This window comes from Athene noctua, unplaced genomic scaffold (assembly GCF_965140245.1).
Source record: "Athene noctua unplaced genomic scaffold, bAthNoc1.hap1.1 HAP1_HAP1_scaffold_45, whole genome shotgun sequence".
In the NCBI taxonomy this organism is placed as follows: Eukaryota; Metazoa; Chordata; class Aves; order Strigiformes; family Strigidae; genus Athene; species Athene noctua.
The window spans coordinates 888,991-914,990 of record NW_027437541.1 but is presented as its reverse complement, the minus strand read 5'-3'; positions in this window follow the sequence as shown (position 1 = coordinate 914,990).

Here is a 26,000-nt window from a genome sequence, read left to right as displayed (position 1 = left end):
GCAGGGCTTGGGGATTGTCTCGGGGCTCGTCTCGAGGCTCGGCTCTGGGCTCGGGGCTCGGCTGGGCTCGGGGCTCGGCTCGGGGCTCGGCTCAGGGCTCGGCTGTAGGCTGGGCTCCGGGCTCGGCTCGGCTCTAGGCTGCGCTCGTACCTCGGCTCTGGACTCTGCTCGGCTCTAGGCTGTGCTCGGGGCTCGGATCTGGGTTCGGCTCTGGACTCGGCTCGCCTCGGCTCTAGGCTGGGCTTGGGGATTGTCTCGGGGCTCGTCTCGGCGCTCGGCTCTGGGCTCGGTGCTCGGCTGGGCTCGGGGCTCGGCTCGAGGCTCGTCTCTGGGCTCGGCTCTCTACTCGGCTCTAGGCTACGCTCGTACTTCGTCTCTGGACTCGGCTCGGCTCTAGGCTGGTCTCGGGGCTCTGATCTCGCTTCGGCTCTGGACTCGGCTCGCCTCGGCTCTAGTCTGGGCTTGGGGATTTTCTCGGGGCTCGTCTCGAGGCTCGGCTCTGGGCTCTGTGCTCGGCTGGGCTCTGTGCTCGGCTAGTTGCTTTGCGCTGGGCTCGGCTCTAGGCTATGGTCTGGGCTCGGCTCGGCTCTAGGCTAAGCTCGGGGCTCGGCTCTGGGTTTGGCTCTGGACTCGGCTCGCCTCGGCTTTAGGCTGGGCTTGGGGATTGTCTCGGGGCTCGTCGTCGAGGCTCGGCTCTGGGCTCTGTGCTCGGCTGGGCTCGGGGCTCGGCTCGAGGCTCGGCTCTGGGCTCGTCTCTGGACTCGGCTCTAGGCTGGGCTCGAGGATCGGCTCTGGGCTTGTCTGCTCTCGGCTTTTGGCTGGGCTCAGGGATCGGCTCTGCTCTTTGCTCGGCTCGAGGCTCAGATCGCGCCCGACTCTAGGCTCGGCTCTGGACTCGTCTCGGCTCTAGGCTGGGCTCGGGGCTCGGATCTGGGTTCGGCTCTGGACTCGGCTCGCCTCGGCTCTAGGCTGGGCTTGGGGATTGTCTCGGGGCTCTTCTTGAGACTCGGCTCTGGGATATGTGCTCGGCTGGGCTCGGGGCTCGGCTCGAGGCTCGGCTCAGGGCTCGGCTCTTGGCTGGGCTCCGGGCTCGTCTCGGCTCTAGGCTGGGCTCGGGGCTCGGTTCTGGAATTGTCTGCTCTCGGCTTTGGGCTGGCCCAAATGATCGTCTCTGCTCTTGGCTAGGCTCGAGGCTCAGCTCGCGCCCGACTCTGGGCTCGGCTCTGGACTCGGCTCGGCTCTAGGCTGTGCTCGGGGCTCGGATCTGGGTTCGGCTCTGGACTCGGCTCGCCTCGGCTCTAGGCTGGGCTTGGGGATTGTCTCGGGGCTCGTCTCGAGGCTCGGCTCTGGGCTCTGTGCTCGGCTGGGCTCGGGGCTCTGCTCGGGGCCCGGCTCAGGGCTCGGCTCTAGGCTGGGCTCCGGGCTCGGCTCGGCTCTAGGCTGGGCTCGGGGCTCGGATCTGGGTTCGGCTCTGGACTCGGCTCGACTCGGCTCTAAGCTGGGCTTGGGGATTGTCTCGGTGCTCGTCTCGAGGCTCGGCTCTGGGCTCGGGGCTCGGCTGGGCTCGGGGCTCGGCTCGAGGCTCGGCTCTGGGCTCTGCTCTCTACTCGGCTCTAGGCTGCGCTCGTACCTCGGCTCTGGACTCGGCTCGGCTCTAGGCTGGGCTCGGGGCTCTGATCTCGCTTCGGCTCTGGACTCGGCTCGCCTTGGTTCTAGGCTGAGCTTGGGGATTGTCTCTGGGCTCGTCTCTAGGCTCGGCTCTGGGCTTGGGGCTCGGCTGGGCTCGGGGCTCGGGTCGAGTCTCGGCTCTGGGCTCGGCTCTAGGCTGGGCTCTGGCCTCGCCTCGGATCTAGTCTGGGCTCGGGGCTCGGGTCTGGGTTCGGCTCTGGACTCGGCTCGCCTCGGCTCTAGGATGGGCTCGGGGCTCGGATCTGGGTTCGGCTCTGGACTCGGCTCGCCTCGGCTCTAGTCTGGGCTTGGGGATTGTCCCGGGGCTCGTCTCGAGGCTCGGCTCTGGGCTCTGTGCTCGGCTGGGCTCGGGGCTCGGCTTGAGGCTCGGCTCGATACTCGACTCTGGGCTCGCTTCTAGGCTGGGCTCTGGGCTCGGCTCGGCTCTAGGCTGGGCTCGGGGCTCGGATCTGGGTTCGGCTCTGGACTCGGCTCGCCTCGGCTCTAGGCTGGGCTTGGGGATTTTCTCGGGGCGCGTCTCGAGGCTCGGATCTGGGCTCTGTGCTCGGCTGTGCTCGGGGCTCAGCTCGAGGCTCGGCTCTGGGCTCGGCTCTCTACTCGGCTCTAGGCTGGGCTTGGGGATTTTCTCGGGGCTCGTCTCGAGGCTCGGCACTGGGATATGTGCTCGGCTGGGCTCGGGGCTCGGCTCGAGGCTCGGCTCAGGGCTCGGCTCTAGGCAGGGTTCCGGGCTCTGCTCGGCTCTAGGCTGGGCTCGGGGATCGGTTCTCGGCTCGGATCTGGACTCGGCTCGGCTCTATGCTGGGCTCGAGGCTCGGCTCTGGAATTGTCTGCTCTCGGCTTTGGGCTGGCCCAAATGATCGGCTCTGCTCTTGGCTAGGCTCGAGGCTCAGCTCGCGCCCGACTCTGGGCTCAGCTCTGGACTCGGCTCGGCTCTAGGCTGGGCTCGGGGCTCGGATCTGGGTTCGGCTCTGGAGTCGGCTCGCCTCGGCTCAAAGCTGGGCTTGGGTATTGTCTCGGGGCTCGTCTCGAGGCTCGGCTCTGGGCTCGGGGCTCGGCTCGAGGCTCGTCTCTGGGCTTGGCTCTCTACTCGGCTCTAGGCTGCGCTCGTACCTCGGCTCTGGACTCGGCTCGGCTCTAGGCTGGGCTCGGGGCTCTGATCTCGCTTCGGCTCTGGACTCGGCTCGCCTCGGCTCTAGGCTGGGCTTGGGGATTGTCTCGGGGCTCGTCTCGAGGCTCGGTTCTGGGCTCTGTGCTCGGCTATGCTCGGGGCTCGACTCGATGCTTGGCGCTGGGCTCGGCTCTAGGCTATGGTCTGGGCTCGGCTCGGCTCTAGGCTAAGCTCGGGGCTCGGATCTGGGTTCGGCTCTGGACTCGGCTCGCCTCGGCTCTAGTCTGGGCTTGGGGATTGTCTCGGGGCTCGTCTCGAGGCTCGGATCTGGGCTCTGTGTTCGGCTGTGCTCTGGGCTCGGCTCTCTACTCGGCTCTAGGCTGCGCTCGTACCTCGGCTCTGGACTCGGCTCGGCTCTAGGCTGCGGTCGAGGCTCGGCTCTGGGTTCGGCTCTGGACTCGGCTCGCCTCGGCTCTAGGCTGGGCTTGGGGATTGTCTCGGGGCTCGTCTCGAGGCTCGGCTCTGGGCTCTGTGCTCGGCTGGGCTCGGGGCTCGGCTCGAGGCTCGGCTCAGGGCTCGGCTCTAGGCTGAGCTCCGGGCTCGGCTCGGCTCTAGGCTGGGCTCGGGGCTCGGATCTCGCTTCGGCTCAGGGCTCGGCTCGCCTCGGCTCTAGGCTGGGCTTGGGGATTGTCTCGGGGCTCGTCTCGAGGCTCGGCTCTGGGCTCTGTGCTCGGCTCGGCTCGGGGCTCGGCTCGAGGCTCGGCTCAGGGCTCGGCTCTAGGCTGAGCTCCGGGCTCGGCTCGGCTCTAGGCTGGGCTCGGGGCTCGGATCTCGGTTCGGCTCTGGACTCGGCTCGCCTCGGCTCTAGGCTGGGCTTGGGGATTGTCTCGGGGCTCGTCTTGAGACTCGGCTCTGAGCTCTGTGCTCGGCTGGGCTCGGGGCTCGGCTCGAGGCTCGGCTCGATACTCGGCTCTGGACTCGGCTCTAGGCTGGGCTCGAGGATCGGCTCTGGGCTTGTCTGCTCTCGGCTTTGGGCTGGGCTCAGGGATCGGCTCTGCTCATGGCTCGGCTCGAGGCTCAGATCGCGCCCGACTCTGGGCTCGGCTCTGGACTCGTCTCGGCTCTAGGCTGGCCTCGGGGCTCGGATCTCGGTTCGGCTCTGGACTCGGCTCGGCTAGGCTCTCGTCTGGGCTTGGGGATTGTCTCGGGGCTCGTCTCGAGGCTCAGCTCTGGGCTCTGTGCTCGGCTGGGCTCGGGGCTCGGCTCGAGGCTCGGCTCGATACTCGACTATGGACTCGCCTCTAGGCTGGGCTCTGGGCTCGGCTCGGCTCTAGGCTGGGCTCGGGGCTCGGATCTGGGTTCGGCTCTGGACTCGGCTCGCCTCGGCTCTAGGCTGGGCTTGGGGATTGTCTCGGGGCTCGTCTCGAGGCTCGGATCTGGGCTCTGTGCTCGGCTGTGCTCGGGGCTCGGCTCGAGGCTCGGCTCTGGGCTCGGCTCTCTACTCGGCTCTAGGCTGCGCTCGTACCTCGGCTCTGGACTCGGCTCGGCTCTAGGCTGGGCTCGGGGCTCGGATCTGGGTTCGGCTCTGGACTCGGCTCGCCTCGGCTCTAGTCTGGGCTTGGGGATTGTCTCGGGGCTCGTCTCGAGGCTCGGATCTGGGCTCGGGGCTCGGCTGGGCTCGGGGCTCGGCTCGAGGCTCGTCTCTGGGCTTGGCTCTCTACTCGGCTCTAGGCTGCGCTCGTACCTCGGCTCTGGACTCGGCTCGGCTCTAGGCTGGGCTCGGGGCTCTGATCTCGCTTCGGCTCTGGACTCGGCTCGCCTCGGCTCTAGGCTGGGCTTGGGGATTGTCTCGGGGCTCGTCTCGAGGCTCGGTTCTGGGCTCTGTGCTCGGCTATGCTCGGGGCTCGACTCGATGCTTGGCGCTGGGCTCGGCTCTAGGCTATGGTCTGGGCTCGGCTCGGCTCTAGGCTAAGCTCGGGGCTCGGATCTGGGTTCGGCTCTGGACTCGGCTCGCCTCGGCTCTAGTCTGGGCTTGGGGATTGTCTCGGGGCTCGTCTCGAGGCTCGGATCTGGGCTCTGTGTTCGGCTGTGCTCTGGGCTCGGCTCTCTACTCGGCTCTAGGCTGCGCTCGTACCTCGGCTCTGGACTCGGCTCGGCTCTAGGCTGCGGTCGAGGCTCGGCTCTGGGTTCGGCTCTGGACTCGGCTCGCCTCGGCTCTAGGCTGGGCTTGGGGATTGTCTCGGGGCTCGTCTCGAGGCTCGGCTCTGGGCTCTGTGCTCGGCTGGGCTCGGGGCTCGGCTCGAGGCTCGGCTCAGGGCTCGGCTCTAGGCTGAGCTCCGGGCTCGGCTCGGCTCTAGGCTGGGCTCGGGGCTCGGATCTCGCTTCGGCTCAGGGCTCGGCTCGCCTCGGCTCTAGGCTGGGCTCGGGGATCGGTTCTCGGCTCGGATCTGGACTCGGCTCGGCTCTATGCTGGGCTCGAGGCTCGGCTCTGGAATTGTCTGCTCTCGGCTTTGGGCTGGCCTAAATGATCGGCTCTGCTCTTGGCTAGGCTCGAGGCTCAGCTCGCGCCCGACTCTGGGCTCAGCTCTGGACTCGGCTCGGCTCTAGGCTGGGCTCGGGGCTCGGATCTGGGTTCGGCTCTGGAGTCGGCTCGCCTCGGCTCAAAGCTGGGCTTGGGTATTGTCTCGGGGCTCGTCTCGAGGCTCGGCTCTGGGCTCGGGGCTCGGCTCGAGGCTCGGCTCTGGGCTCGGCTCTCTACTCGGCTCTTGGCTGCGCTCGTACCGCGGCTCTGGACTAGGCTCGGCTCTAGGCTGTGTTCGGGGCTCTGATCTCGCTTCGGCTCTGGACTCGGCTCGACTCGGCTCTAGGCTGGGCTTGGGGATTGTCTCGGAGCTCGTCTCGAGGCTCGGCACTGGGATATGTGCTCGGCTGGGCTCGGGGCTCGGCTCGAGGCTCGGCTCAGGGCTCGGCTCTAGGCTGGGCTCCGGGCTCGGCTCGGCTCTAGGCTGGGCTCGGGGCTCGGTTCTGGGCTCGGATCTGGACTCGGCTCGGCTCTAGGCTGGGCTCCGGGCTCGGCTCGGCTCTAGGCTGGGCTCGGGGCTCGGTTCTGGGCTCGGCTCTGTACTCGGCTCGGCTCTAGGCTGTGCTCGGGGCTCGGATCTGGGTTCGGCTCTGGACTCGGCTCGCCTCGTCTCCAGGCAGGGCTTGGGGATTGTCTCGGGGCTCGTCTCGAGGCTCGGCTCTGGGCTCGGGGCTCGGCTGGGCTCGGGGCTCGGCTCGGGGCTCGGCTCAGGGCTCGGCTGTAGGCTGGGCTCCGGGCTCGGCTCGGCTCTAGGCTGCGCTCGTACCTCGGCTCTGGACTCTGCTCGGCTCTAGGCTGTGCTCGGGGCTCGGATCTGGGTTCGGCTCTGGACTCGGCTCGCCTCGGCTCTAGGCTGGGCTTGGGGATTGTCTCGGGGCTCGTCTCGGCGCTCGGCTCTGGGCTCGGTGCTCGGCTGGGCTCGGGGCTCGGCTCGAGGCTCGTCTCTGGGCTCGGCTCTCTACTCGGCTCTAGGCTACGCTCGTACTTCGTCTCTGGACTCGGCTCGGCTCTAGGCTGGTCTCGGGGCTCTGATCTCGCTTCGGCTCTGGACTCGGCTCGCCTCGGCTCTAGTCTGGGCTTGGGGATTTTCTCGGGGCTCGTCTCGAGGCTCGGCTCTGGGCTCTGTGCTCGGCTGGGCTCTGTGCTCGGCTAGTTGCTTTGCGCTGGGCTCGGCTCTAGGCTATGGTCTGGGCTCGGCTCGGCTCTAGGCTAAGCTCGGGGCTCGGCTCTGGGTTTGGCTCTGGACTCGGCTCGCCTCGGCTTTAGGCTGGGCTTGGGGATTGTCTCGGGGCTCGTCGTCGAGGCTCGGCTCTGGGCTCTGTGCTCGGCTGGGCTCGGGGCTCGGCTCGAGGCTCGGCTCTGGGCTCGTCTCTGGACTCGGCTCTAGGCTGGGCTCGAGGATCGGCTCTGGGCTTGTCTGCTCTCGGCTTTTGGCTGGGCTCAGGGATCGGCTCTGCTCTTTGCTCGGCTCGAGGCTCAGATCGCGCCCGACTCTAGGCTCGGCTCTGGACTCGTCTCGGCTCTAGGCTGGGCTCGGGGCTCGGATCTGGTTTCGGCTCTGGACTCGGCTCGCCTCGGCTCTAGGCTGGGCTTGGGGATTGTCTCGGGGCTCTTCTTGAGACTCGGCTCTGGGATATGTGCTCGGCTGGGCTCGGGGCTCGGCTCGAGGCTCGGCTCAGGGCTCGGCTCTTGGCTGGGCTCCGGGCTCGTCTCGGCTCTAGGCTGGGCTCGGGGCTCGGTTCTGGAATTGTCTGCTCTCGGCTTTGGGCTGGCCCAAATGATCGTCTCTGCTCTTGGCTAGGCTCGAGGCTCAGCTCGCGCCCGACTCTGGGCTCGGCTCTGGACTCGGCTCGGCTCTAGGCTGTGCTCGGGGCTCGGATCTGGGTTCGGCTCTGGACTCGGCTCGCCTCGGCTCTAGGCTGGGCTTGGGGATTGTCTCGGGGCTCGTCTCGAGGCTCGGCTCTGGGCTCTGTGCTCGGCTGGGCTCGGGGCTCTGCTCGGGGCCCGGCTCAGGGCTCGGCTCTAGGCTGGGCTCCGGGCTCGGCTCGGCTCTAGGCTGGGCTCGGGGCTCGGATCTGGGTTCGGCTCTGGACTCGGCTCGACTCGGCTCTAAGCTGGGCTTGGGGATTGTCTCGGTGCTCGTCTCGAGGCTCGGCTCTGGGCTCGGGGCTCGGCTGGGCTCGGGGCTCGGCTCGAGGCTCGGCTCTGGGCTCTGCTCTCTACTCGGCTCTAGGCTGCGCTCGTACCTCGGCTCTGGACTCGGCTCGGCTCTAGGCTGGGCTCGGGGCTCTGATCTCGCTTCGGCTCTGGACTCGGCTCGCCTTGGTTCTAGGCTGAGCTTGGGGATTGTCTCTGGGCTCGTCTCTAGGCTCGGCTCTGGGCTCGGGGCTCGGCTGGGCTCGGGGCTCGGGTCGAGTCTCGGCTCTGGGCTCGGCTCTAGGCTGGGCTCTGGCCTCGCCTCGGATCTAGTCTGGGCTCGGGGCTCGGGTCTGGGTTCGGCTCTGGACTCGGCTCGCCTCGGCTCTAGGATGGGCTCGGGGCTCGGATCTGGGTTCGGCTCTGGACTCGGCTCGCCTCGGCTCTAGTCTGGGCTTGGGGATTGTCCCGGGGCTCGTCTCGAGGCTCGGCTCTGGGCTCTGTGCTCGGCTGGGCTCGGGGCTCGGCTTGAGGCTCGGCTCGATACTCGACTCTGGGCTCGCTTCTAGGCTGGGCTCTGGGCTCGGCTCGGCTCTAGGCTGGGCTCGGGGCTCGGATCTGGGTTCGGCTCTGGACTCGGCTCGCCTCGGCTCTAGGCTGGGCTTGGGGATTGTCTCGGGGCGCGTCTCGAGGCTCGGATCTGGGCTCTGTGCTCGGCTGTGCTCGGGGCTCAGCTCGAGGCTCGGCTCTGGGCTCGGCTCTCTACTCGGCTCTAGGCTGGGCTTGGGGATTTTCTCGGGGCTCGTCTCGAGGCTCGGCACTGGGATATGTGCTCGGCTGGGCTCGGGGCTCGGCTCGAGGCTCGGCTCAGGGCTCGGCTCTAGGCAGGGTTCCGGGCTCTGCTCGGCTCTAGGCTGGGCTCGGGGATCGGTTCTCGGCTCGGATCTGGACTCGGCTCGGCTCTAGGCTGGGCTCGAGGCTCGGCTCTGGAATTGTCTGCTCTCGGCTTTGGGCTGGCCCAAATGATCGGCTCTGCTCTTGGCTAGGCTCGAGGCTCAGCTCGCGCCCGACTCTGGGCTCAGCTCTGGACTCGGCTCGGCTCTAGGCTGGGCTCGGGGCTCGGATCTGGGTTCGGCTCTGGAGTCGGCTCGCCTCGGCTCAAAGCTGGGCTTGGGTATTGTCTCGGGGCTCGTCTCGAGGCTCGGCTCTGGGCTCGGGGCTCGGCTCGAGGCTCGGCTCTGGTCTCGGCTCTCTACTCGGCTCTTGGCTGCGCTCGTACCGCGGCTCTGGACTAGGCTCGGCTCTAGGCTGTGTTCGGGGCTCTGATCTCGCTTCGGCTCTGGACTCGGCTCGACTCGGCTCTAGGCTGGGCTTGGGGATTGTCTCGGAGCTCGTCTCGAGGCTCGGCACTGGGATATGTGCTCGGCTGGGCTCGGGGCTCGGCTCGAGGCTCGGCTCAGGGCTCGGCTCTAGGCTGGGCTCCGGGCTCGGCTCGGCTCTAGGCTGGGCTCGAGGCTCGGCTCGAGGCTCGGCTCTGGGCTCGGCTCTGTACTCGGCTCTAGGCTGGGCTCGAGGCTCGGCTCTGGGCTTGTCTGCTCTCGGCTTTGGGCTGGGCTCAGGGATCGGCTCTGCTCATGGCTCGGCTCGAGGCTCAGATCGCGCCCGACTCTGGGCTCGGCTCTGGACTCGTCTCGGCTCTAGGCTGGGCTCGGGGCTCGGATCTCGCTTCGGCTCTGGACTCGGCTCGCCTCGGCTCTAGGCTGGGCTTGGGGATTGTCTCGGGGCTCGTCTCGAGGCTCGGATCTGGGCTCGGGGCTCGGCTGGGCTCGGGGCTCGGCTCTGGGTTCGGCTCTGGACTCGGCTCGCCTCGGCTCTAGGCTGGGCTTGGGGATTGTCTCGGGGCTCGTCTCGAGGCTCGGCTCTGGGCTCTGTGCTCGGCTGGGCTCGGGGCTCGGCTCGAGGCTCGGCTCTATACTCGACTTTGGCTCGCCTCTAGGCTGGGCTCCGGGCTCTGCTCGGCTCTAGGCTGGGCTCGGGGCTCGGTTCTGTGTTCGGCTCTGGACTCGGCTCGCCTCGGCTCTAGGCTGGGCTTGGGGATTGTCTCGGGGCTCGTCACGAGGCTCGGCTCTGGGCTCGGGGCTCGGCTGGGCTCGGGGCTCGGCTCGAGGCTCGGCTCTGGGCTCGGCTCTAGGCTGGGCTCGGGGCTCGGATCTGGGTTCGGCTCTAGACTCGGCTCGCCTCGGCTCTAGGCTGGGCTTGGGGATTGTCTCGGGGCTCGTCTTGAGACTCGGCTCTGGGCTCTGTGCTCGGCTGTGCTCGGGGCTCGGCTCGAGGCTCGGCTCGATACTCGGCTCTAGGCTGGGCTCCGGGCTCGGCTCGGCTCTAGGCTGGGCTCGGGGCTCGGATCTGGGTTCGGCTCTGGACTCGGCTCGCCTCGGCTCTAGGCTGGGCTTGGGGATTGTCTCGGGGCTCGTCTCGAGGCTCGGCTCTGGTCTCTGTGCTCGGCTGTGCTCGGGGCTCGGCTCGAGGCGCGGCTCTGGGCTCGGCTCGCGTCGGCTCTAGGCTGGGCTTGGGGATTGTCTCGGGGCTCGTCTCGAGGCTCGGCTCTGGTCTCTGTGCTCGGCTGGGCTCGGGGCTCGGCTCGAGGCTAAGCTCTGGGCTCGGCTCGGCTCTTGGCTGCGCTCGTACCTCGGCTCTGGTCTCGGCTCGGCTCTAGGCTGGGCTCGGGGCTCTGATCTCGCTTCGGCTCTGGACTCGGCTCGCCTCGGCTCTAGGCTGGGCTTGGGGATTTTCTCGGGGCTCGTCTCGAGGCTCGGCACTGGGATATGTGCTCGGCTGGGCTCGGGGCTCGGCTCGAGGCTCGGCTCAGGGATCGGCTCTAGGCTGGGCTCCGGGATCGGCTCGGCTCTAGGCTGGGCTCGAGGCTCGGCTCGAGGCTCGGCTCTGGGCTCGGCTCTGTACTCGGCTCTAGGCTGGGCTCGAGGCTCGGCTCTGGGCTTGTCTGCTCTCGGCTTTGGGCTGGGCTCAGGGATCGGCTCTGCTCATGGCTCGGCTCGAGGCTCAGATCGCGCCCGACTCTGGGCTCGGCTCTGGACTCGTCTCGGCTCTAGGCTGGGCTCGGGGCTCGGATCTCGCTTCGGCTCTGGACTCGGCTCGCCTCGGCTCTAGGCTGGGCTTGGGGATTGTCTCGGGGCTCGTCTCGAGGCTCGGATCTGGGCTCGGGGCTCGGCTGGGCTCGGGGCTCGGCTCTGGGTTCGGCTCTGGACTCGGCTCGCCTCGGCTCTAGGCTGGGCTTGGGGATTGTCTCGGGGCTCGTCTCGAGGCTCGGCTCTGGGCTCTGTGCTCGGCTGGGCTCGGGGCTCGGCTCGAGGCTCGGCTCTATACTCGACTTTGGCTCGCCTCTAGGCTGGGCTCTGGGCTCGGCTCGGCTCTAGGCTGGGCTCCGGGCTCTGCTCGGCTCTAGGCTGGGCTCGGGGCTCGGTTCTGTGTTCGGCTCTGGACTCGGCTCGCCTCGGCTCTAGGCTGGGCTTGGGGATTGTCTCGGGGCTCGTCACGAGGCTCGGCTCTGGGCTCGGGGCTCGGCTGGGCTCGGGGCTCGGCTCGAGGCTCGGCTCTGGGCTCGGCTCTAGGCTGGGCTCGGGGCTCGGATCTGGGTTCGGCTCTAGACTCGGCTCGCCTCGGCTCTAGGCTGGGCTTGGGGATTGTCTCGGGGCTCGTCTTGAGACTCGGCTCTGGGCTCTGTGCTCGGCTGTGCTCGGGGCTCGGCTCGAGGCTCGGCTCGATACTCGGCTCTAGGCTGGGCTCCGGGCTCGGCTCGGCTCTAGGCTGGGCTCGGGGCTCGGATCTGGGTTCGGCTCTGGACTCGGCTCGCCTCGGCTCTAGGCTGGGCTTGGGGATTGTCTCGGGGCTCGTCTCGAGGCTCGGCTCTGGTCTCTGTGCTCGGCTGTGCTCGGGGCTCGGCTCGAGGCGCGGCTCTGGGCTCGGCTCGCGTCGGCTCTAGGCTGGGCTTGGGGATTGTCTCGGGGCTCGTCTCGAGGCTCGGCTCTGGTCTCTGTGCTCGGCTGGGCTCGGGGCTCGGCTCGAGGCTAAGCTCTGGGCTCGGCTCGGCTCTTGGCTGCGCTCGTACCTCGGCTCTGGTCTCGGCTCGGCTCTAGGCTGGGCTCGGGGCTCTGATCTCGCTTCGGCTCTGGACTCGGCTCGCCTCGGCTCTAGGCTGGGCTTGGGGATTTTCTCGGGGCTCGTCTCGAGGCTCGGCACTGGGATATGTGCTCGGCTGGGCTCGGGGCTCGGCTCGAGGCTCGGCTCAGGGCTCGGCTCTTGGCTGGGCTCCGGGCTCGGCTCGGCTCTAGGCTGGGCTCGGGGCTCGGTTCTGGAATTGTCTGCTCTCGGCTTTGGGCTGGCCCAAATGATCGTCTCTGCTCTTGGCTAGACTCGAGGCTCAGCTCGCGCCCGACTCTGGGCTCGGCTCTGGACTCGGCTCGGCTCTAGGCTGTGCTCGGGGCTCGGATCTGGGTTCGGATCTGGACTCGGCTCGCCTCGGCTCTAGGCTGGGCTTGGGGATTGTCCCGGGGCTCGTCTCGAGGCTCGGCTCTGGGCTCTGTGCTCGGCTGGGCTCGGGGCTCGGCTCGGGGCCCGGCTCAGAGTTCGGCTCTAGGCTGGGCTCCGGGCTCGGCTCGGCTCTAGGCTGGGCTCGGGGCTCGGATCTGGGTTCGGCTCTGGACTCGGCTCGACTCGGCTCTAGTCTGGGCTTCGGGATTGTCTCGGGGCTCGTCTCGAGGCTCGGCTCTGGGCTCTGGGCGCGGCTGGGCTCGGGGCTCGGCTCGAGGCTCGGCTCAGGGCTCTGCTCTAGGCTGGGCTCTGGGCTCGGCTCGGCTCTAGGCTGGGCTCGGGGCTCGGATCTGGGTTCGGCTCTGGACTCGGCTCGCCTCGGCTCTAGGCTGGGCTTGGGGATTGTCTCGGGGCTCGTCTCGAGGCTCGGATCTGGGCTCTGTGCTCGGCTGTGCTCGGGGCTCGGCTCGAGGCGCGGCTCTGGGCTCGGCTCGCGTCGGCTCTAGGCTGGGCTTGGGGATTGTCTCGGGGCTCGTCTCGAGGCTCGGCTCTGGTCTCTGTGCTCGGCTGGGCTCGGGGCTCGGCTCGAGGCTAAGCTCTGGGCTCGGCTCGGCTCTTGGCTGCGCTCGTACCTCGGCTCTGGTCTCGGCTCGGCTCTAGGCTGGGCTCGGGGCTCTGATCTCGCTTCGGCTCTGGACTCGGCTCGCCTCGGCTCTAGGCTGGGCTTGGGGATTTTCTCGGGGCTCGTCTCGAGGCTCGGCACTGGGATATGTGCTCGGCTGGGCTCGGGGCTCGGCTCGAGGCTCGGCTCAGGGCTCGGCTCTTGGCTGGGCTCCGGGCTCGGCTCGGCTCTAGGCTGGGCTCGGGGCTCGGTTCTGGAATTGTCTGCTCTCGGCTTTGGGCTGGCCCAAATGATCGTCTCTGCTCTTGGCTAGGCTCGAGGCTCAGCTCGCGCCCGACTCTGGGCTCGGCTCTGGACTCGGCTCGGCTCTAGGCTGTGCTCGGGGCTCGGATCTGGGTTCGGATCTGGACTCGGCTCGCCTCGGCTCTAGGCTGGGCTTGGGGATTGTCCCGGGGCTCGTCTCGAGGCTCGGCTCTGGGCTCTGTGCTCGGCTGGGCTCGGGGCTCGGCTCGGGGCCCGGCTCAGAGTTCGGCTCTAGGCTGGGCTCCGGGCTCGGCTCGGCTCTAGGCTGGGCTCGGGGCTCGGATCTGGGTTCGGCTCTGGACTCGGCTCGACTCGTCTCTAAGCTGGGCTTGGGTATTGTCTCGGGGCTCGTCTCGAGGTTCGGCTCTGGGCTCGGGGCTCGGCTGGGCTCGGGGCTCGGCTCGAGGCTCGGCTCAGGGCTCGGCTCTTGGCTGGGCTCCGGGCTCGGCTCGGCTCTAGGCTGGGCTCGGGGCTCGGTTCTGGAATTGTCTGCTCTCGGCTTTGGGCTGGCCCAAATGACCGTCTCTGCTCTTGGCTAGGCTCGAGGCTCAGCTCGCGCCCGACTCTGGGCTCGGCTCTGGACTCGTCTCGGCTCTAGGCTGTGCTCGGGGCTCGGATCTGGGTTCGGCTCTGGGCTCGGCTCTCTACTCGGCTCTAGGCTGCGCTCGTATCTCGGCTCTGGACTCGGCTCGGCTCTAGGCTGGGCTCGGGGCTCTGATCTCGCTTCGGCTCTGGACTCGGCTCGCCTCGGCTCTAGGCTGGGCTTGGGGATTGTCTCGGGGCTCGTCTCGAGGCTCGGCTCTGGGCTCTGTGCTCGGCTGGGCTCGGGGCTCGGCTCGATGCTTGGCGCTGGGCTCGGCTCTAGGCTATGATCTGGGCTCGGCTCGGCTCTAGGCTGCGCTCGGGGCTCGGATCTGGGTTAGGCTCTGGACTCGGCTCGCCTCGGCTCTAGTCTGGGCTTGGGGATTGTCTCGGGGCTCGTCTCGAGGCTCGGCTCTGGGCTCTGTGTTCGGCTGGGCTCGGGGCTCGGCTCGAGGCTCGGCTCTGGGCTCGGGGCTCGGCAGGGCTCGGGGCTCGGATCTGGGTTCGGCTCTGGACTCGGCTCGCCTGGGCTCTAGGATGGGCTCGGGGCTCGGCTCGAGGCTCGGCTCGATACTCGACTCTGGGCTCGCCTCTAGGCTGGGCTCTGGGCTCGCCTCGGCTCTAGGCTGGGCTTGGGGATTGTCTCGGGGCTCGTCTCGATGCTCGGATCTGGGCTCTGTGCTCGGCTGTGCTCGGGGCTCGGCTCGAGGCTCGGCTCGTGGCTCGGCTCTCTACTCGGCTCTAGGCTGCGCTCGTACCTCGGCTCTGGACTCGGCTCGGCTCTAGGCTGGGCTCGGGGCTCTGATCTCGCTTCGGCTCTGGACTCGGCTCGCCTCGGCTCTAGGCTGGGCTTTGGGATTTTCTCGGGGCTAGTCTCGAGGCTCGGCACGGGGATATGTGCTCGGCTGGGCTCGGGGCTCGGCTCGAGGCTCGGCTCAGGGCTCGGCTCTAGGCTGGGCTCCGGGCTCGGCTCGGCTCTAGGCTGGGCTCGGGGCTCGGTTCTGGGCTCGGATCTGGACTCGGCTCGGCTCTAGGCTGGGCTCCGGGCTCGGCTCGGCTCTAGGCTGGGCTCGGGGCTCGGTTCTGGGCTCGGCTCTGGACTCGGCTCGGCTCTAGGCTGTGCTCGGGGCTCGGATCTGGGTTCGGCTCTGGACTCGGCTCGCCTCGTCTCCAGGCAGGGCTTGGGGATTGTCTCGGGGCTCGTCTCGAGGCTCGGCTCTGGGCTCGGGGCTCGGCTGGGCTCGGGGCTCGGCTCGGGGCTCGGCTCAGGGCTCGGCTGTAGGCTGGGCTCCGGGCTCGGCTCGGCTCTAGGCTGCGCTCGTACCTCGGCTCTGGACTCTGCTCGGCTCTAGGCTGTGCTCGGGGCTCGGATCTGGGTTCGGCTCTGGACTCGGCTCGCCTCGGCTCTAGGCTGGGCTTGGGGATTGTCTCGGGGCTCGTCTCGGCGCTCGGCTCTGGGCTCGGTGCTCGGCTGGGCTCGGGGCTCGGCTCGAGGCTCGTCTCTGGGCTCGGCTCTCTACTCGGCTCTAGGCTACGCTCGTACTTCGTCTCTGGACTCGGCTCGGCTCTAGGCTGGTCTCGGGGCTCTGATCTCGCTTCGGCTCTGGACTCGGCTCGCCTCGGCTCTAGTCTGGGCTTGGGGATTTTCTCGGGGCTCGTCTCGAGGCTCGGCTCTGGGCTCTGTGCTCGGCTGGGCTCTGTGCTCGGCTAGTTGCTTTGCGCTGGGCTCGGCTCTAGGCTATGGTCTGGGCTCGGCTCGGCTCTAGGCTAAGCTCGGGGCTCGGCTCTGGGTTTGGCTCTGGACTCGGCTCGCCTCGGCTTTAGGCTGGGCTTGGGGATTGTCTCGGGGCTCGTCGTCGAGGCTCGGCTCTGGGCTCTGTGCTCGGCTGGGCTCGGGGCTCGGCTCGAGGCTCGGCTCTGGGCTCGTCTCTGGACTCGGCTCTAGGCTGGGCTCGAGGATCGGCTCTGGGCTTGTCTGCTCTCGGCTTTTGGCTGGGCTCAGGGATCGGCTCTGCTCTTTGCTCGGCTCGAGGCTCAGATCGCGCCCGACTCTAGGCTCGGCTCTGGACTCGTCTCGGCTCTAGGCTGGGCTCGGGGCTCGGATCTGGTTTCGGCTCTGGACTCGGCTCGCCTCGGCTCTAGGCTGGGCTTGGGGATTGTCTCGGGGCTCTTCTTGAGACTCGGCTCTGGGATATGTGCTCGGCTGGGCTCGGGGCTCGGCTCGAGGCTCGGCTCAGGGCTCGGCTCTTGGCTGGGCTCCGGGCTCGTCTCGGCTCTAGGCTGGGCTCGGGGCTCGGTTCTGGAATTGTCTGCTCTCGGCTTTGGGCTGGCCCAAATGATCGTCTCTGCTCTTGGCTAGGCTCGAGGCTCAGCTCGCGCCCGACTCTGGGCTCGGCTCTGGACTCGGCTCGGCTCTAGGCTGTGCTCGGGGCTCGGATCTGGGTTCGGCTCTGGACTCGGCTCGCCTCGGCTCTAGGCTGGGCTTGGGGATTGTCTCGGGGCTCGTCTCGAGGCTCGGCTCTGGGCTCTGTGCTCGGCTGGGCTCGGGGCTCTGCTCGGGGCCCGGCTCAGGGCTCGGCTCTAGGCTGGGCTCCGGGCTCGGCTCGGCTCTAGGCTGGGCTCGGGGCTCGGATCTGGGTTCGGCTCTGGACTCGGCTCGACTCGGCTCTAAGCTGGGCTTGGGGATTGTCTCGGTGCTCGTCTCGAGGCTCGGCTCTGGGCTCGGGGCTCGGCTGGGCTCGGGGCTCGGCTCGAGGCTCGGCTCTGGGCTCTGCTCTCTACTCGGCTCTAGGCTGCGCTCGTACCTCGGCTCTGGACTCGGCTCGGCTCTAGGCTGGGCTCGGGGCTCTGATCTCGCTTCGGCTCTGGACTCGGCTCGCCTTGGTTCTAGGCTGAGCTTGGGGATTGTCTCTGGGCTCGTCTCTAGGCTCGGCTCTGGGCTCGGGGCTCGGCTGGGCTCGGGGCTCGGGTCGAGTCTCGGCTCTGGGCTCGGCTCTAGGCTGGGCTCTGGCCTCGCCTCGGATCTAGTCTGGGCTCGGGGCTCGGGTCTGGGTTCGGCTCTGGACTCGGCTCGCCTCGGCTCTAGGATGGGCTCGGGGCTCGGATCTGGGTTCGGCTCTGGACTCGGCTCGCCTCGGCTCTAGTCTGGGCTTGGGGATTGTCCCGGGGCTCGTCTCGAGGCTCGGCTCTGGGCTCTGTGCTCGGCTGGGCTCGGGGCTCGGCTTGAGGCTCGGCTCGATACTCGACTCTGGGCTCGCTTCTAGGCTGGGCTCTGGGCTCGGCTCGGCTCTAGGCTGGGCTCGGGGCTCGGATCTGGGTTCGGCTCTGGACTCGGCTCGCCTCGGCTCTAGGCTGGGCTTGGGGATTGTCTCGGGGCGCGTCTCGAGGCTCGGATCTGGGCTCTGTGCTCGGCTGTGCTCGGGGCTCAGCTCGAGGCTCGGCTCTGGGCTCGGCTCTCTACTCGGCTCTAGGCTGGGCTTGGGGATTTTCTCGGGGCTCGTCTCGAGGCTCGGCACTGGGATATGTGCTCGGCTGGGCTCGGGGCTCGGCTCGAGGCTCGGCTCAGGGCTCGGCTCTAGGCAGGGTTCCGGGCTCTGCTCGGCTCTAGGCTGGGCTCGGGGATCGGTTCTCGGCTCGGATCTGGACTCGGCTCGGCTCTAGGCTGGGCTCGAGGCTCGGCTCTGGAATTGTCTGCTCTCGGCTTTGGGCTGGCCCAAATGATCGGCTCTGCTCTTGGCTAGGCTCGAGGCTCAGCTCGCGCCCGACTCTGGGCTCAGCTCTGGACTCGGCTCGGCTCTAGGCTGGGCTCGGGGCTCGGATCTGGGTTCGGCTCTGGAGTCGGCTCGCCTCGGCTCAAAGCTGGGCTTGGGTATTGTCTCGGGGCTCGTCTCGAGGCTCGGCTCTGGGCTCGGGGCTCGGCTCGAGGCTCGGCTCTGGGCTCGGCTCTCTACTCGGCTCTTGGCTGCGCTCGTACCGCGGCTCTGGACTAGGCTCGGCTCTAGGCTGTGTTCGGGGCTCTGATCTCGCTTCGGCTCTGGACTCGGCTCGACTCGGCTCTAGGCTGGGCTTGGGGATTGTCTCGGAGCTCGTCTCGAGGCTCGGCACTGGGATATGTGCTCGGCTGGGCTCGGGGCTCGGCTCGAGGCTCGGCTCAGGGCTCGGCTCTAGGCTGGGCTCCGGGATCGGCTCGGCTCTAGGCTGGGCTCGAGGCTCGGCTCGAGGCTCGGCTCTGGGCTCGGCTCTGTACTCGGCTCTAGGCTGGGCTCGAGGCTCGGCTCTGGGCTTGTCTGCTCTCGGCTTTGGGCTGGGCTCAGGGATCGGCTCTGCTCATGGCTCGGCTCGAGGCTCAGATCGCGCCCGACTCTGGGCTCGGCTCTGGACTCGTCTCGGCTCTAGGCTGGGCTCGGGGCTCGGATCTCGCTTCGGCTCTGGACTCGGCTCGCCTCGGCTCTAGGCTGGGCTTGGGGATTGTCTCGGGGCTCGTCTCGAGGCTCGGATCTGGGCTCGGGGCTCGGCTGGGCTCGGGGCTCGGCTCTGGGTTCGGCTCTGGACTCGGCTCGCCTCGGCTCTAGGCTGGGCTTGGGGATTGTCTCGGGGCTCGTCTCGAGGCTCGGCTCTGGGCTCTGTGCTCGGCTGGGCTCGGGGCTCGGCTCGAGGCTCGGCTCTATACTCGACTTTGGCTCGCCTCTAGGCTGGGCTCTGGGCTCGGCTCGGCTCTAGGCTGGGCTCCGGGCTCTGCTCGGCTCTAGGCTGGGCTCGGGGCTCGGTTCTGTGTTCGGCTCTGGACTCGGCTCGCCTCGGCTCTAGGCTGGGCTTGGGGATTGTCTCGGGGCTCGTCACGAGGCTCGGCTCTGGGCTCGGGGCTCGGCTGGGCTCGGGGCTCGGCTCGAGGCTCGGCTCTGGGCTCGGCTCTAGGCTGGGCTCGGGGCTCGGATCTGGGTTCGGCTCTAGACTCGGCTCGCCTCGGCTCTAGGCTGGGCTTGGGGATTGTCTCGGGGCTCGTCTTGAGACTCGGCTCTGGGCTCTGTGCTCGGCTGTGCTCGGGGCTCGGCTCGAGGCTCGGCTCGATACTCGGCTCTAGGCTGGGCTCCGGGCTCGGCTCGGCTCGAGGCTGGGCTCGGGGCTCGGATCTGGGTTCGGCTCTGGACTCGGCTCGCCTCGGCTCTAGGCTGGGCTTGGGGATTGTCTCGGGGCTCGTCTCGAGGCTCGGCTCTGGTCTCTGTGCTCGGCTGTGCTCGGGGCTCGGCTCGAGGCGCGGCTCTGGGCTCGGCTCGCGTCGGCTCTAGGCTGGGCTTGGGGATTGTCTCGGGGCTCGTCTCGAGGCTCGGCTCTGGTCTCTGTGCTCGGCTGGGCTCGGGGCTCGGCTCGAGGCTAAGCTCTGGGCTCGGCTCGGCTCTTGGCTGCGCTCGTACCTCGGCTCTGGTCTCGGCTCGGCTCTAGGCTGGGCTCGGGGCTCTGATCTCGCTTCGGCTCTGGACTCGGCTCGCCTCGGCTCTAGGCTGGGCTTGGGGATTTTCTCGGGGCTCGTCTCGAGGCTCGGCACTGGGATATGTGCTCGGCTGGGCTCGGGGCTCGGCTCGAGGCTCGGCTCAGGGATCGGCTCTAGGCTGGGCTCCGGGATCGGCTCGGCTCTAGGCTGGGCTCGAGGCTCGGCTCGAGGCTCGGCTCTGGGCTCGGCTCTGTACTCGGCTCTAGGCTGGGCTCGAGGCTCGGCTCTGGGCTTGTCTGCTCTCGGCTTTGGGCTGGGCTCAGGGATCGGCTCTGCTCATGGCTCGGCTCGAGGCTCAGATCGCGCCCGACTCTGGGCTCGGCTCTGGACTCGTCTCGGCTCTAGGCTGGGCTCGGGGCTCGGATCTCGCTTCGGCTCTGGACTCGGCTCGCCTCGGCTCTAGGCTGGGCTTGGGGATTGTCTCGGGGCTCGTCTCGAGGCTCGGATCTGGGCTCGGGGCTCGGCTGGGCTCGGGGCTCGGCTCTGGGTTCGGCTCTGGACTCGGCTCGCCTCGGCTCTAGGCTGGGCTTGGGGATTGTCTCGGGGCTCGTCTCGAGGCTCGGCTCTGGGCTCTGTGCTCGGCTGGGCTCGGGGCTCGGCTCGAGGCTCGGCTCTATACTCGACTTTGGCTCGCCTCTAGGCTGGGCTCTGGGCTCGGCTCGGCTCTAGGCTGGGCTCCGGGCTCTGCTCGGCTCTAGGCTGGGCTCGGGGCTCGGTTCTGTGTTCGGCTCTGGACTCGGCTCGCCTCGGCTCTAGGCTGGGCTTGGGGATTGTCTCGGGGCTCGTCACGAGGCTCGGCTCTGGGCTCGGGGCTCGGCTGGGCTCGGGGCTCGGCTCGAGGCTCGGCTCTGGGCTCGGCTCTAGGCTGGGCTCGGGGCTCGGATCTGGGTTCGGCTCTAGACTCGGCTCGCCTCGGCTCTAGGCTGGGCTTGGGGATTGTCTCGGGGCTCGTCTTGAGACTCGGCTCTGGGCTCTGTGCTCGGCTGTGCTCGGGGCTCGGCTCGAGGCTCGGCTCGATACTCGGCTCTAGGCTGGGCTCCGGGCTCGGCTCGGCTCTAGGCTGGGCTCGGGGCTCGGATCTGGGTTCGGCTCTGGACTCGGCTCGCCTCGGCTCTAGGCTGGGCTTGGGGATTGTCTCGGGGCTCGTCTCGAGGCTCGGCTCTGGTCTCTGTGCTCGGCTGTGCTCGGGGCTCGGCTCGAGGCGCGGCTCTGGGCTCGGCTCGCGTCGGCTCTAGGCTGGGCTTGGGGATTGTCTCGGGGCTCGTCTCGAGGCTCGGCTCTGGTCTCTGTGCTCGGCTGGGCTCGGGGCTCGGCTCGAGGCTAAGCTCTGGGCTCGGCTCGGCTCTTGGCTGCGCTCGTACCTCGGCTCTGGTCTCGGCTCGGCTCTAGGCTGGGCTCGGGGCTCTGATCTCGCTTCGGCTCTGGACTCGGCTCGCCTCGGCTCTAGGCTGGGCTTGGGGATTTTCTCGGGGCTCGTCTCGAGGCTCGGCACTGGGATATGTGCTCGGCTGGGCTCGGGGCTCGGCTCGAGGCTCGGCTCAGGGCTCGGCTCTTGGCTGGGCTCCGGGCTCGGCTCGGCTCTAGGCTGGGCTCGGGGCTCGGTTCTGGAATTGTCTGCTCTCGGCTTTGGGCTGGCCCAAATGATCGTCTCTGCTCTTGGCTAGACTCGAGGCTCAGCTCGCGCCCGACTCTGGGCTCGGCTCTGGACTCGGCTCGGCTCTAGGCTGTGCTCGGGGCTCGGATCTGGGTTCGGATCTGGACTCGGCTCGCCTCGGCTCTAGGCTGGGCTTGGGGATTGTCCCGGGGCTCGTCTCGAGGCTCGGCTCTGGGCTCTGTGCTCGGCTGGGCTCGGGGCTCGGCTCGGGGCCCGGCTCAGAGTTCGGCTCTAGGCTGGGCTCCGGGCTCGGCTCGGCTCTAGGCTGGGCTCGGGGCTCGGATCTGGGTTCGGCTCTGGACTCGGCTCGACTCGGCTCTAGTCTGGGCTTCGGGATTGTCTCGGGGCTCGTCTCGAGGCTCGGCTCTGGGCTCTGGGCGCGGCTGGGCTCGGGGCTCGGCTCGAGGCTCGGCTCAGGGCTCTGCTCTAGGCTGGGCTCTGGGCTCGGCTCGGCTCTAGGCTGGGCTCGGGGCTCGGATCTGGGTTCGGCTCTGGACTCGGCTCGCCTCGGCTCTAGGCTGGGCTTGGGGATTGTCTCGGGGCTCGTCTCGAGGCTCGGATCTGGGCTCTGTGCTCGGCTGTGCTCGGGGCTCGGCTCGAGGCGCGGCTCTGGGCTCGGCTCGCGTCGGCTCTAGGCTGGGCTTGGGGATTGTCTCGGGGCTCGTCTCGAGGCTCGGCTCTGGTCTCTGTGCTCGGCTGGGCTCGGGGCTCGGCTCGAGGCTAAGCTCTGGGCTCGGCTCGGCTCTTGGCTGCGCTCGTACCTCGGCTCTGGTCTCGGCTCGGCTCTAGGCTGGGCTCGGGGCTCTGATCTCTCTTCGGCTCTGGACTCGGCTCGCCTCGGCTCTAGGCTGGGCTTGGGGATTTTCTCGGGGCTCGTCTCGAGGCTCGGCACTGGGATATGTGCTCGGCTGGGCTCGGGGCTCGGCTCGAGGCTCGGCTCAGGGCTCGGCTCTTGGCTGGGCTCCGGGCTCGGCTCGGCTCTAGGCTGGGCTCGGGGCTCGGTTCTGGAATTGTCTGCTCTCGGCTTTGGGCTGGCCCAAATGATCGTCTCTGCTCTTGGCTAGGCTCGAGGCTCAGCTCGCGCCCGACTCTGGGCTCGGCTCTGGACTCGGCTCGGCTCTAGGCTGTGCTCGGGGCTCGGATCTGGGTTCGGATCTGGACTCGGCTCGCCTCGGCTCTAGGCTGGGCTTGGGGATTGTCCCGGGGCTCGTCTCGAGGCTCGGCTCTGGGCTCTGTGCTCGGCTGGGCTCGGGGCTCGGCTCGGGGCCCGGCTCAGAGTTCGGCTCTAGGCTGGGCTCCGGGCTCGGCTCGGCTCTAGGCTGGGCTCGGGGCTCGGATCTGGGTTCGGCTCTGGACTCGGCTCGACTCGTCTCTAAGCTGGGCTTGGGTATTGTCTCGGGGCTCGTCTCGAGGTTCGGCTCTGGGCTCGGGGCTCGGCTGGGCTCGGGGCTCGGCTCGAGGCTCGGCTCAGGGCTCGGCTCTTGGCTGGGCTCCGGGCTCGGCTCGGCTCTAGGCTGGGCTCGGGGCTCGGTTCTGGAATTGTCTGCTCTCGGCTTTGGGCTGGCCCAAATGATCGTCTCTGCTCTTGGCTAGGCTCGAGGCTCAGCTCGCGCCCGACTCTGGGCTCGGCTCTGGACTCGTCTCGGCTCTAGGCTGTGCTCGGGGCTCGGATCTGGGTTCGGCTCTGGGCTCGGCTCTCTACTCGGCTCTAGGCTGCGCTCGTATCTCGGCTCTGGACTCGGCTCGGCTCTAGGCTGGGCTCGGGGCTCTGATCTCGCTTCGGCTCTGGACTCGGCTCGCCTCGGCTCTAGGCTGGGCTTGGGGATTGTCTCGGGGCTCGTCTCGAGGCTCGGCTCTGGGCTCTGTGCTCGGCTGGGCTCGGGGCTCGGCTCGATGCTTGGCGCTGGGCTCGGCTCTAGGCTATGATCTGGGCTCGGCTCGGCTCTAGGCTGCGCTCGGGGCTCGGATCTGGGTTAGGCTCTGGACTCGGCTCGCCTCGGCTCTAGTCTGGGCTTGGGGATTGTCTCGGGGCTCGTCTCGAGGCTCGGCTCTGGGCTCTGTGTTCGGCTGGGCTCGGGGCTCGGCTCGAGGCTCGGCTCTGGGCTCGGGGCTCGGCAGGGCTCGGGGCTCGGATCTGGGTTCGGCTCTGGACTCGGCTCGCCTGGGCTCTAGGATGGGCTCGGGGCTCGGCTCGAGGCTCGGCTCGATACTCGACTCTGGGCTCGCCTCTAGGCTGGGCTCTGGGCTCGCCTCGGCTCTAGGCTGGGCTTGGGGATTGTCTCGGGGCTCGTCTCGATGCTCGGATCTGGGCTCTGTGCTCGGCTGTGCTCGGGGCTCGGCTCGAGGCTCGGCTCGTGGCTCGGCTCTCTACTCGGCTCTAGGCTGCGCTCGTACCTCGGCTCTGGACTCGGCTCGGCTCTAGGCTGGGCTCGGGGCTCTGATCTCGCTTCGGCTCTGGACTCGGCTCGCCTCGGCTCTAGGCTGGGCTTTGGGATTTTCTCGGGGCTAGTCTCGAGGCTCGGCACGGGGATATGTGCTCGGCTGGGCTCGGGGCTCGGCTCGAGGCTCGGCTCAGGGCTCGGCTCTAGGCTGGGCTCCGGGCTCGGCTCGGCTCTAGGCTGGGCTCGGGGCTCGGTTCTGGGCTCGGATCTGGACTCGGCTCGGCTCTAGGCTGGGCTCCGGGCTCGGCTCGGCTCTAGGCTGGGCTCGGGGCTCGGTTCTGGGCTCGGCTCTGGACTCGGCTCGGCTCTAGGCTGTGCTCGGGGCTCGGATCTGGGTTCGGCTCTGGACTCGGCTCGCCTCGTCTCCAGGCAGGGCTTGGGGATTGTCTCGGGGCTCGTCTCGAGGCTCGGCTCTGGGCTCGTGGCTCGGCTGGGCTCGGGGCTCGGCTCGGGGCTCGGCTCAGGGCTCGGCTGTAGGCTGGGCTCCGGGCTCGGCTCGGCTCTAGGCTGCGCTCGTACCTCGGCTCTGGACTCTGCTCGGCTCTAGGCTGGGCTCGGGGCTCGGATCTGGGTTCGGCTCTGGACTCGGCTCGCCTCGGCTCTAGTCTGGGCTTGGGGATTTTCTCGGGGCTCGTCTCGAGGCTCGGCTCTGGGCTCTGTGCTCGGCTGGGCTCTGTGCTCGGCTAGTTGCTTTGCGCTGGGCTCGGCTCTAGGCTATGGTCTGGGCTCGGCTCGGCTCTAGGCTAAGCTCGGGGCTCGGCTCTGGGTTTGGCTCTGGACTCGGCTCGCCTCGGCTTTAGGCTGGGCTTGGGGATTGTCTCGGGGCTCGTCGTCGAGGCTCGGCTCTGGGCTCTGTGCTCGGCTGGGCTCGGGGCTCTGATCTCGCTTCGGCTCTGGACTCGGCTCGCCTCGGCTCTAGGCTGGGCTTTGGGATTGTCTCGGGGATCGTGTCGAGGCTCGGCTCTGGGCTCTGTGCTCGGCTGGGCTCGGGGCTCGGGTCGAGCCTCGGCTCAGGGCTCGGCTCTAGGCTGGGCTCCGGGCTCGGCTCGGCTCTAGGCTGGGCTCGGGGCTCGGATCTGGTTTCGGCTCTGGACTCGGCTCGCCTCGGCTCTAGGCTGGGCTTGGGGATTGTCTCGGGGCTCATCTTGAGACTCGGATCTGGGCTCTGTGCTCGGCTGGGCTCGGGGCTCGGCTCGAGGCTCGGCTCTGGACTCGGCTCGCCTCGGCTCTAGGCTGGGCTTGGGGATTGTCTCGGCGCTCGTCTCGAGGCTCGGATCTGGGCTCGGAGCTCGACTCGATTCTCGGCTCGATACTCGGCTCTGGGCTCGCCTCTAGGCTGGGCTCTGGGCTCGGCTCGGCTCTAGGATGGGCTTGGGGCTTGTCTCGGGGCTAATCTCGAGGCTCGGCTCTGGGCTCGGGGCTCGGCTGGGCTCGGGGCTCGGGTCGAGGCTCGGCTCTGGGCTCGGCTCTAGGCTGGGCTCTGGCGTCGCCTCGGCTCTAGGCTGGGCTTGGGGATTGTCTCGGGGCTCGGCTCGAGGCTGGGCTCTTGGCTCGGCTCTCTACTCGGCTCTAGGCTGCGCTCTTACCTCGGCTCTGGACTCGGCTCGGCTCTAGGCTGTGCTCGGGGCTCTGATCTCGCTTCCGCTCTGGACTCGGCTCGCCTCGGCTCTAGGCTGGGCTTGGGGATTTTCTCGGGGCTCGTCTCGAGGCTCGGCACTGGGATATGTGCTCGGCTGGGCTCCGGGCTTGGCTCGAGGCTCGGCTCAGGGCTCGGCTCTTGGCTGGGCTCGGGGCTCAGCTCGGCTCTAGGCTGGGCTCGGGGCTCGGTTCTGGAATTGTCTGCTCTCGGTTTGGGCTGGCCCAAATGATCGTCTCTGCTCTTGGCTAGCCTCGAGGCTCAGCTCGCGCCCGACTCTGGGCTCGGCTCTGGACTCGGCTCGGCTCTAGGCTGTGCTCGGGGCTCGGATCTGGGTTCGGCTCTGGACTCGGCTCGCCTCGGCTCTAGGCTGGGCTTGGGGATTGTCTCGGGGCTCGTCTCGAGGCTCGGCTCTGGGCTCGGGGCTCGGCTGGGCTCGGGGCTCGGCTCGGGGCCCGGCTCAGGGCTCGGCTCTAGGCTGGGCTCCGGGCTCGGCTCGGCTCTAGGCTGGGCTCGGGGCTCGGATCTGGGTTCGGCTCTGGACTCGGCTCGCCTCGGCTCTAAGCTGGGCTTGGGGATTGTCTCGGGGCTCGTCTCGAGGCTCGGCTCTGGGCTCGGGGCTCGGCTGGGCTCGGGGCTCGGCTCGAGGCTCGGCTCTGGGCTCGGCTCTATGCTGGGCTCTGGGCTAGGCTCGGCTCTAGGCTGGGCTAGGGGATTGTCTCGGGGCTCATCTCGAGGCTCGGCTCTGGGCTCGGGGCTCGGCAGGACTCGGGGCTCCGGTCGAGGCTCGACTCTGGGCTCGGCTCTAGGCTGAGCTCCGGGCTCGGCTCGGCTCTAGGCTGGGCTCGGGGCTCGGATCTGGGTTCGGCTCTGGACTCGGCTCGCCTCGGCTCTAGGCTGGGCTTGGGGATTGTCTCGGGGCTCGTCTTGAGACTCGGCTCCATACTCGGCTCTGGACTCGGCTCTAGGCTGGGCTCGAGGCTAGGCTCTGGGCTTGTCTGCTCTCGGGTTTGGGCTGGGCTCAGGGATCGGCTCTGCTCTTGGCTCGGTTCGAGGCTCAGATCGCGCCCGACTGTGGGCTCGGCTCTGGACTCGTCTCAGCTCTAGGCTGGGCTCGGGACTCGGATCTCGATTCGGCTCTGGACTCGGCTCGCCTCGGCTCTAGGCTGTGCTTGGGGATTGTCTCGGGGCTCGTCTCGAGGCTCGGATCTG